Raw genomic sequence first — 9,815 nt, forward strand, 5'->3', positions numbered from 1 at the left:
TGTAAGATGCTTTGGATAAAAGCGTCTGCTAAATGGCATAAATATATATATATTCCCACCACTGGGCTTACTGCAGTCACTACTTCAACCTTTACTGAAGTACCATAAAAAATACTTTTAGACAGCTGAAGCAAGCATACTTTTTAAAAAGTATACTTTCTTATGGACGAGGGATTTGGCAGTGCGGTCAGTGAGATTTCATACTTCTTGTTGGAGGCACAGGGGGATTAGCTCAAATGGTACAGCGCTTGCTTAGCATATGAGAAGGAGCGGGATCGATACCTGCATCCTCAAACTATTTAGTTTGGTTCAATCAGCACACATTGTGGTTGTAGCTCTGGATACTAACCCAACAATACAACTATTTCCACCACTGGGCTTACTGCAGTCACTACTTCAACCTTTACTGAACCACCATGAAAAATACTTTTAGACAGCTGAAGCAAGCATACTTTTAAAAAAATTATCCTTTCTTATGGACGAGGGATTTGGCAGTGCGGTCATTGAGATTTCATACTTCATGTTGGAGGAGCTGAGGATTAGCTCAAATGGCAGAGCACTTGCTTAGCATGTGAGAGGTAGTGGGATCGATGCCTACATCCTCCAAATATTTAGAGGGATTTGGCAGTGCGGTCATTGAGATTTCATACTTCTTGTTGGAGGCGCAGGGGGATTAGCTCAAATGGTAGAGCGCTCGCTTAGCATGTGAGAGGTAGCGGGATTGATGCCCGCATCCTCCAACTATTTAGTTTGGTTCAATCAGCACACATTGTTGTTGTAGCTCTGGATACTAACCCAACAATACAACTATTTCCACCACTGGGCTTACTGCAGTCACTACTTCAACCTTTACTGAACTACCATGAAAAATACTTTTAGACAGCTGAAGCAAGCATACTTTTTAAAAATGATCCTTTCTTATGGACGAGGGATTTGGCAGTGCGGTCATTGAGATGTCATACTTCTGATTGGAGATGCAGGGGGATTAGCTCAAATGGTAGAGTGCATGCTTAGCATGCGAGAGGCAGCGGGATCGATGCCTGCATCCTCCAACTATTTAGTTTGGTTCAATCAGCACACATTGTTTTTGTAGCTCTGGATACTAACCCAACAATACAACTATTTCCACCACTGGGCTTACTGCAGTCACTACTTCAACCTTTACTGAACTACCATGAAAAATACGTTTAGACAGCTGAAGCAAGAATACTTTCTTAGGGACGAGGGATTTGGCAGTGCGGTAATTGAGATTTCATACTTCTTATTTGAGGCACAGGGGGATTAGCTCAAATGGTAGAGCGCTTGCTTAGCATGTGAGAGGTAGCGGGATCAACGCCTGCATCCTCAAACTATTTAATTTGGTTCAATCAGCACACATTGTTGTTGTAGCTCTGGATACGAACCCAACAAAACAACTATTTCCACCACTGGGCTTACTGCAGTCCCTACTTCAACCTGTACTGAACTACCATGAAAAATACTTTTAGACAGATGAAGCAAGCATACTTTTTAAAAAAAGTATCCCTTCTTATGGACGAGGGATTTGGCAGTGAGGACATTGAGATTTCATACTTCTTGCTTGAGGCACAGGGGGATTAGCTCAAATGGTAGAGCGCTCGCTTTGCATGTGAGAGGTAGCAGGATCGATGCCTGCATTCTCCAACTATTTAGTTTGGGTCAATCAGCACACATTGTTGTTATAGCTCTGGATACTAACCCAACAATACAACTATTTCCACCACTGGGCTTACTGCAGTCACTACTTCAACCTTTACTGAACTACCATGAAAAATACTTTTAGACAGCTGAAGCAAGAATCCTTTCTTAGGGACGAGGGATTTGGCAGTGCGGTATTTGAGATTTCATACTTCTTATTGGAGGCACAGGGGGAGTAGCTCAAATGGTAGAGCGCTTGCTTAGCAACTGAGAGGTAGCGGGATCGATGCCTGCATCCTCAAACTATTTAGTTTGGTTCAATCAGCACACATTGTTGTTGTAGCTCTGGATACTAACCCAACAAAACAACCATTTCCACCACTGGGCTTACTGCAGTCACTACTGCAGCCTTTACTGAACTACCATGAAAAATACTTTTAGACAGCTGAAGCAAGCATACTTTAAAAAAATTATCCTTTCTTACGGACGAGGGATTTGGCAGTGAGATTTCATACTTCTTCTTGGAGGCGCAGGGGGATTAGCTCAAATGGTAGAGCGCTCGCTTAGCATGTGAGAGGGAGTGGGATTGATTCCTCCATCCTCCAACTATTTAGTTTGGTTCAATCAGCACACATTGTTGTTGTAGCTCTGGATACTAACCCAACAATACAACTATTTCCACCACTGGGCTTACTGCAGTCACTACTTCAACCTTTACTGAACTACCATGAAAAATACTTTTAGACAGCTGAAGCAAGCATACTTTTTAAAAATGATCCTTTCTTATGGACGAGGGATTTGGCAGTGCGGTCATTGAGATGTCATACTTCTGATTGGAGCTGCAGGGGGATTAGCTCAAATGGTAGAGCGCTCGCTTAGCATGTGAGAGGTAGCGGGGTCGATGCCCGCATCCTCCAACTATTTAGTTTGGTTCAATAAGCAAACATTGTTTTTGTAGCTCTGGATACTAACCCAACAATACAACTATTCCCACCACTGGGCTTACTGCAGTCACTACTTCAACCTTTACTGAACTACCATGAAAAATACTTTTAGACAGCTGAAGCAAGAATCCTTTCTTAGGGACGAGGGATTTGTCAGTGCGGTAATTGAGATTTCATACTTCATATTGGAGGCACAGGGTGTGTAGCTCAAATGTTAGAGTGCTTGCTTAGCAAGTGAGAGGTAGTGGGATCGATCCCTGCATCCTCAAACTATTTAGTTTGGTTCAATCAGCACACATTGTTGTTGTATCTCTGGATACTAACCCAACAATACAACTATTTCCACCACTGGCCTTACTGCAGTCACTACTTCAACCTTTACTGAACTACCATGAAAAATACTTTTAGACAGCTGAAGCAAGCATACTTTTTAAAAATTATCCTTTCTTATGGACGAGGGATTTGGCAGTGCGGTCATTGAGATTTCATACTTCTGATTGGAGCTGCAGGGGGATTAGCTCAAATGGTAGAGCGCTCGCTTAGCATGCGAGAGGTAGTGGGATCGATGCCCGCATCCTCCAACTATTTAGTTTGGTTCAATCAGCAAACATTGTTTTTGTAGCTCTGGATACTAACCCAACAATACAACTATTCCCACCACTGGGCTTACTGCAGTCACTACTTCAACCTTTACTGAACTACCATGAAAAATACTTTTAGACAGCTGAAGCAAGAATCCTTTCTTAGGGACGAGGGATTTGTCAGTGCGGTAATTGAGATTTCATACTTCATACTGGAGGCACAGGGGGGGTAGCTCAAATGTTAGAGCGCTTGCTTAGCAAGTGAGAGGTAGTGGGATCGATCCCTGCATCCTCAAACTATTTAGTTTGGTTCAATCAGCACACATTGTTGTTGTAGCTCTGGATACTAACCCAACAATACAACTATTTCCACCACTGGGCTTACTGCAGTCACTACTTCAACCTTTACTGAACTACCATGAAAAAAACTTTTAGACAGCTGAAGCAAGCATACTTTTAAAAAAGTATCCTTTCTAATGGACGAGGGATTTGGCAGTGCGGTCATTGAGATTTCATACTTCTTATTGGAGGCACAGGGGGAGTAGCTCAAATGGTAGAGCGCTCGCTTAGCATGTGAGAGGGAGTGGGATTGATGCCTCCATCCTCCAACTATTTAGTTTGGTTCAATCAGCACACATTGTTGTTGTAGCTCTGGATACTAACCCAACAATACAACTATTTCCACCACTGGGCTTACTGCAGTCACTACTTCAACCTTTACTGAACTACCATGAAAAATACTTTTAGACAGCTGAAGCAAGCATACTTTTTAAAAATTATCCTTTCTTATGGACGAGGGATTTGGCAGTGCGGTCATTGAGATGTCATACTTCTGATTGGAGCTGCAGGGGGATTAGCTCAAATGGTAGAGCGCTCGCTTAGCATGCGAGAGGTAGCGGGGTCGATGCCCGCATCCTCCAAATATTTAGTTTGGTTCAATAAGCAAACATTGTTTTTGTAGCTCTGGATACTAACCCAACAATACAACTATTCCCACCACTGGGCTTACTGCAGTCACTACTTCAACCTTTACTGAACTACCATGAAAAATACTTTTAGACAGCTGAAGCAAGAATCCTTTCTTAGGGACGAGGGATTTGTCAGTGCGGTAATTGAGATTTCATACTTCATATTGGAGGCACAGGGGGAGTAGCTCAAATTTTAGAGTGCTTGCTTAGCAAGTGAGAGGTAGTGGGATCGATCCCTGCATCCTCAAACTATTTAGTTTGGTTCAATCAGCACACATTGTTGTTGTAGCTCTGGATACGAACCCAACAATACAACTATTTCCACCACTGTGCTTACTGCAGTCACTACTTCAACCTTTACTGAACTACCATGAAAAAAACTTTTAGACAGCTGAAGCAAGCATACTTTTAAAAAAGTATCCTTTCTAATGGACGAGGGATTTGGCAGTGCGGTCATTGAGATGTCATATCCTTCCTGTTTGGCCCTGTCCGGGGGTGTCCTCGGATGGGGCCACAGTGTCTCCTGACCCCTCCTGTCTCAGCCTCCAGTATTTATGCTGCAGTAGTTTATGTGTCGGGGGCTAGGGTCAGTTTGTTTATCTGGAGTACTTCTCCTGTCCTATTCGGTGTCCTGTGTAAATCTAAGTGTGCGTTCTCTAATTCTCTCCTTCTCTCTTTCTTTCTCTCTCTTCTCTCGGAGGACCTGAGCCCTAGGACCATGCCCCAGGACTACCTGACATGATGACTCCTTGCTGTCCCCAGTCCACCTGGCCATGCTGCTGCTCCAGTTTCAACTGGCCTGGGCCCTAGGACCATGCCCCAGGACTACCTGACATGATGACTCCTTGCTGTCCCCAGTCCACCTGGCCATGCTCCTGCTCCAGTTTCAACTGTTCTGCCTTACTATTATTCAACCATGCTGGTCATTTATGAACATTTGAACATCTTGGCCATGTTCTGTTATAATCTCCACCCGGCACAGCCAGAAGAGGACTGGCCACCCCACATATGCTCTCTCTAATTCTCTCTTTCTTTCTCTCTCTCGGAGGACCTGAGCCCTAGGACCGTGCCCCAGGACTACCTGACATGATGGCTCCTTGCTGTCCCCAGTCCACCTGACTGTGCTGCTGCTCCAGTTTCAACTGTTCTGCCTTATTATTATTTGACCATGCTGGTCATTTATGAACATTTGAACATCTTGGTCATGTTCTGTTATAATCTCTACCCGGCACAGCCAGAAGAGGACTGGCCACCCCACATAGCCCGGTTCCTCTCTAGGTTTCTTCCTAGGTTTTGGCCTTTCTAGGGAGTTTTTCCTAGCCACCGTGCTTTTACACCTGCATTGTTTGCTGTTTGGGGTTTTAGGCTGGGTTTCTGTACAGCACTTTGAGATATCAGCTGATGTACGAAGGGCTATATAAATAAATTTGATTTGATTTGATTTGATTCATACTTCTTGTTGGAAGCACAGGGGGATTAGCTCAAATGGCAGAGCACTTGCTTAGCATGTGAGAGGTAGCGGGATCGATGCCTGCATCCTCCAACTATTTAGAGGGATTTGGCAGTGTGGTCATTGAGATTTCATACTTCTTGTTGGAAGCACAGGGGGATTAGCTCAAATTGTAGGGCGCTCACTTAGCATGTGAGAGGGAGCGGGATTGATGCCTGCATCCTCCAACTATTTAGTTTGGTTCAATTAGCACACATTGTTGTTGTAGCTCTGGACACAAACCCAACAAAACAACTATTTCCACCACTGGGCTTACTGCAGTCACTACTTCAACCTTTACTGAACTACCATGAAAAAAAACTTTTAGACAGCTGAAGCAAGCATACTTTTTAAAAAGTATCCTTTCTTATGGACGAGGGATTTGGCAGTGCGGTCATTGAGATTTCATACTTCTGGTTGGAGGTGCAGGGGGATTAGCTCAAATGGTAGAGCGCTCACTTAGCATGTGAGACTTAGTGGGATCGATGCCCGCATCCTCCAACTATTTAGTTTGGTTCAATCAGCACACATTGTTGTTGTAGCTCTGGATACTAACCCAACAATACAACTATTTCCACCACTGGGCTTACTGCAGTCACTACTTCCTCCTTTACTGAACTACCATGAAAAATACATTTAGAAAGCTGAAGCAAGCATACTTTTAAAAAATTATCCTTTCTTATGGACGAGGGATTTGGCAGTGCGGTCATTGAGATTTCATACTTTTGATTGGAGCTGCAGGGGGATTAGCTCAAATGGTAGGGCGCTCGCTTAGCATGCGAGAGGTAGCGGGATCGATGCCCGCATCCTCCAACTATTTAGTTTGGTTCAATCAGCACACATTGTTGTTGTAGCTCTGGATACTAACCCAACAATACAACTATTTCCACCACTGGGCTCACTGCAGTCACTACTTCAACATTTACTGAACTACCATGAAAAATATTTTTAGAGAGCTGAAGCAAGCATACTTTTTAAAAAGTATCCTTTCTTATGGACGAGGGATTTGGCAATGGGGTCATTGAGATTTCATACTTCTTGTTGGAGGCACAGGGGGATTAGCTCAAATGGTAGAGCGCTCGTTTAGCATGTGAGAGGTAGCGGGATTGATGCCTGCATCCTCCAAATATTTTGTTTGGTTCAATCATTGTTGTTGTAGCTCTGGATACGAACCCAACAATACAACTATTTCCACCACTGGGCTTACTGCAGTCCCTACTTCAACCTTTACTGAACTACCACAAAAAATAATTTCAGACAGATGAAGCAAGCATACTTTTAAAAAAAGTATCCTTTCTTATGGACGAGGGATTTGGCAGTGAGGACATTGAGATTTCATACTTCTAGTTGGAGTCACAGGGGGATTAGCTCAAATGGTAGAGCGCTCGCTTAGCATGTGAGATGTGGCGGGATCGATGCCTGCATTCTCCAACTATTTAGTTTGGTTCAATCAGCACACATTGTTGTTGTAGCTCTGGATACTAACCCAACAATACAACTATTTCCACCACTGGGCTTACTGCAGTCACTACTTCAACCTTTACTGAACTACCATGAAAAATATTTTTAGAGAGCTGAAGCAAGCATACTTTTTAAAAAGTATCCTTTCTTATGGACGAGGGATTTGGCAGTGCGGTCATTGAGATTTCATACTTCTTGTTGGAGGCGCAGGGGGATTAGCTCAAATCGTAGAGTGCTTGCTTAGCAAGTGAGAGGTAGTGGGATCGATCCCTGCATCCTCCAACTATTTAGTTTGGTTCAATCAGCACACATTGTTGTTGTAGCTCTGGATACTAACCCAACAATGTAACTATTTCCACCACTGGGCTTACTGCAGTCACTACTTCAACCTTTACTGTTCTACCATGAAAAATACTTTTAGACAGCTGAAGCAAGCATACTTTTAAAAAAGTATCCTTTCTTATGGACGAGGGATTTGGCAGTGCAGTCATTGAGATTGCATACTTCATGTTGAAGGCGCAGGGGGATTAGCTCAAATGGTAGAGCGCTCGTTTAGCATGTGAGAGGTAGCGGGATTGATGCCTGCATCCTCCAAATATTTAGTTTGGTTCAATCAGCACACATTGTTGTTGTAGCTCTGGATACTAATCCAACAATACAACTATTTCCACCACTGGGCTTACTGCAGTCACTACTTCAACCTTTACTGAACTACCATGAAAAAGACTTTTAGACAGCTGAAGCAAGCATACTTTTAAAAAATTATCCTTTCTTATGGACGAGGGATTTGGCAGTGCGGTCATTGAGATTTCATACTTCTTGTTGGAAGCACAGGGGGATTAGCTCAAATGGTAGAGCGTTCGCTTAGCATGTGATAGGTAGCGGGATCGATGCCTGCATCCTCCAAATATTTAGTTTGGTTCAATCAGCACACATTGTTGTTGTAGCTCTGGATACTAACCCAACAATACAACTATTTCCACCACTGGGCTCACTGCAGTCACTACTTCAACCTTTACTGAACTACCATGAAAAATACTTTTAGACAGCTGAAGCAATCATACTTTTAAAAAATTATCCTTTCTTATGGACGAGGGATTTGGCAGTGCGGTCATTGAGATTTCATACTTTTGATTGGAGCTGCAGGGGGATTAGCTCAAATGGTAGAGCGCTCGCTTAGCATGCGAGAGGTAGCGGGATCGATGCCCGCATCCTCCAACTATTTAGTTTGGTTCAATCAGCACACATTGTTTTTGTAGCTCTGGATACTAACCCAACAATACAACTATTTCCACCACTGGGCTTACTGTAGTCACTACTTCAACCTTTACTGAACTACCATGAAAAATACTTTTAGACAGCTGAAGCAAGAATCCTTTCTTAGGGACGAGGGATTTGGCAGTGCGGTCATTGAGATTTCATACTTCTTGTTGGAGGTGCAGGGGGATTAGCTCAAATTGTAGAGTGCTTGCTTAGCAAGTGAGAGGTAGTGGGATCGATCCCTGCATCCTCCAACTATTTAGTTTGGTTCAATCAGCACACGTTGTTGTAGCTCTGGATACTAACCCAACAATGCAACTATTTCCACCACTGGGCTTACTGCAGTCACTACTTCAACCTTTACTGAACTACCATGAAAAATACTTTTAGACAGCTGAAGCAAGCATACTTTAAAAAAAGTACCCTTTCTTATGGACGAGGGATTTGGCAGTGCAGTCATTGAGATTGCATACTTCATGTTGAAGGCGCAGGGGGATTAGCTCAAATGGTAGAGCGCTTGTTTAGCATGTGAGAGGTAGCGGGATTGATGCCTGCATCCTCCAAATATTTAGTTTGGTTCAATCAGCACACATTGTTGTTGTAGCTCTGGATACTAATCCAACAATACAACTATTTCCACCACTGGGCTTACTGCAGTCACTACTTCAACCTTTACTGAACTACCATGAAAAAAACTTTTAGACAGCTGAAGCAAGCATACTTTTAAAAAATTATCCTTTCTTATGGACGAGGGATTTGGCAGTGCGGTCATTGAGATTTCATACTTCTTGTTGGAAGCACAGGGGGATTAGCTCAAATGGTAGACCGTTCGCTTAGCATGTGATAGGTAGCGGGATCGATGCCTGCATCCTCCAACTATTTAGTTTGGTTCAATCAGCACACATTGTTGTTGTAGCTCTGGATACTAACCCAACAATACAACTATTTCCACCACTGGGCTCACTGCAGTCACTACTTCAACCTTTACTGAACTACCATGAAAAATACTTTTAGACAGCTGAAGCAATCATACTTTTAAAAAATTATCCTTTCTTATGGACGAGGGATTTGGCAGTGCGGTCATTGAGATTTCATACTTTTGATTGGAGGCACAGGGGGAGTAGCTCAAATGGTAGAGCGCTCGCTTAGCATGTGAGAGGTAGCGGAATCGATGCCCGCATCCTCCAACTATTTAGTTTGGTTCAATCAGCACACATTGTTGTTGAAGCTCTGGATACTAACCCAACAATACATCTATTTCTAGCACTGGGCTCACTGCAGTCACTACTTCAACCTTTACTGAACTACCATGAAAAATACTTTTAGACAGCTGAAGCAAGCATACTTTTTAAAAATTATCCTTTCTTATGGATGAGGGATTTGGCAGTGCGGTCATTGAGATGTCATACTTCTTGTTGGAAGCACAGGGGGATTAGCTCAAATGGCAGAGCACTTG

General features: G+C 43.2%; 4 non-coding genes across 4 annotated transcripts; all 4 read left to right on the top strand.

The window, feature by feature from the left end:
- Nucleotides 1-3,108: 3,108 nt before the first annotated feature.
- trnaa-agc lies at nt 3,109-3,181 on the top strand. Its single transcript has one exon. It is a non-coding gene; the product is annotated as a tRNA-Ala (tRNA).
- Nucleotides 3,182-4,028: 847 nt separating this feature from the next.
- Nucleotides 4,029-4,101, top strand: trnaa-agc. The gene has a single exon. It is a non-coding gene; the product is annotated as a tRNA-Ala (tRNA).
- A 2,277-nt stretch (nt 4,102-6,378) lies between these two features.
- trnaa-agc lies at nt 6,379-6,451 on the top strand. Its single transcript has one exon. It is a non-coding gene; the product is annotated as a tRNA-Ala (tRNA).
- A 1,793-nt stretch (nt 6,452-8,244) lies between these two features.
- Nucleotides 8,245-8,317, top strand: trnaa-agc. The gene has a single exon. It is a non-coding gene; the product is annotated as a tRNA-Ala (tRNA).
- Nucleotides 8,318-9,815: the final 1,498 nt, after the last annotated feature.

This window comes from Oncorhynchus gorbuscha, linkage group LG23 (assembly GCF_021184085.1).
Source record: "Oncorhynchus gorbuscha isolate QuinsamMale2020 ecotype Even-year linkage group LG23, OgorEven_v1.0, whole genome shotgun sequence".
NCBI lineage: Eukaryota > Metazoa > Chordata > Actinopteri > Salmoniformes > Salmonidae > Oncorhynchus > Oncorhynchus gorbuscha.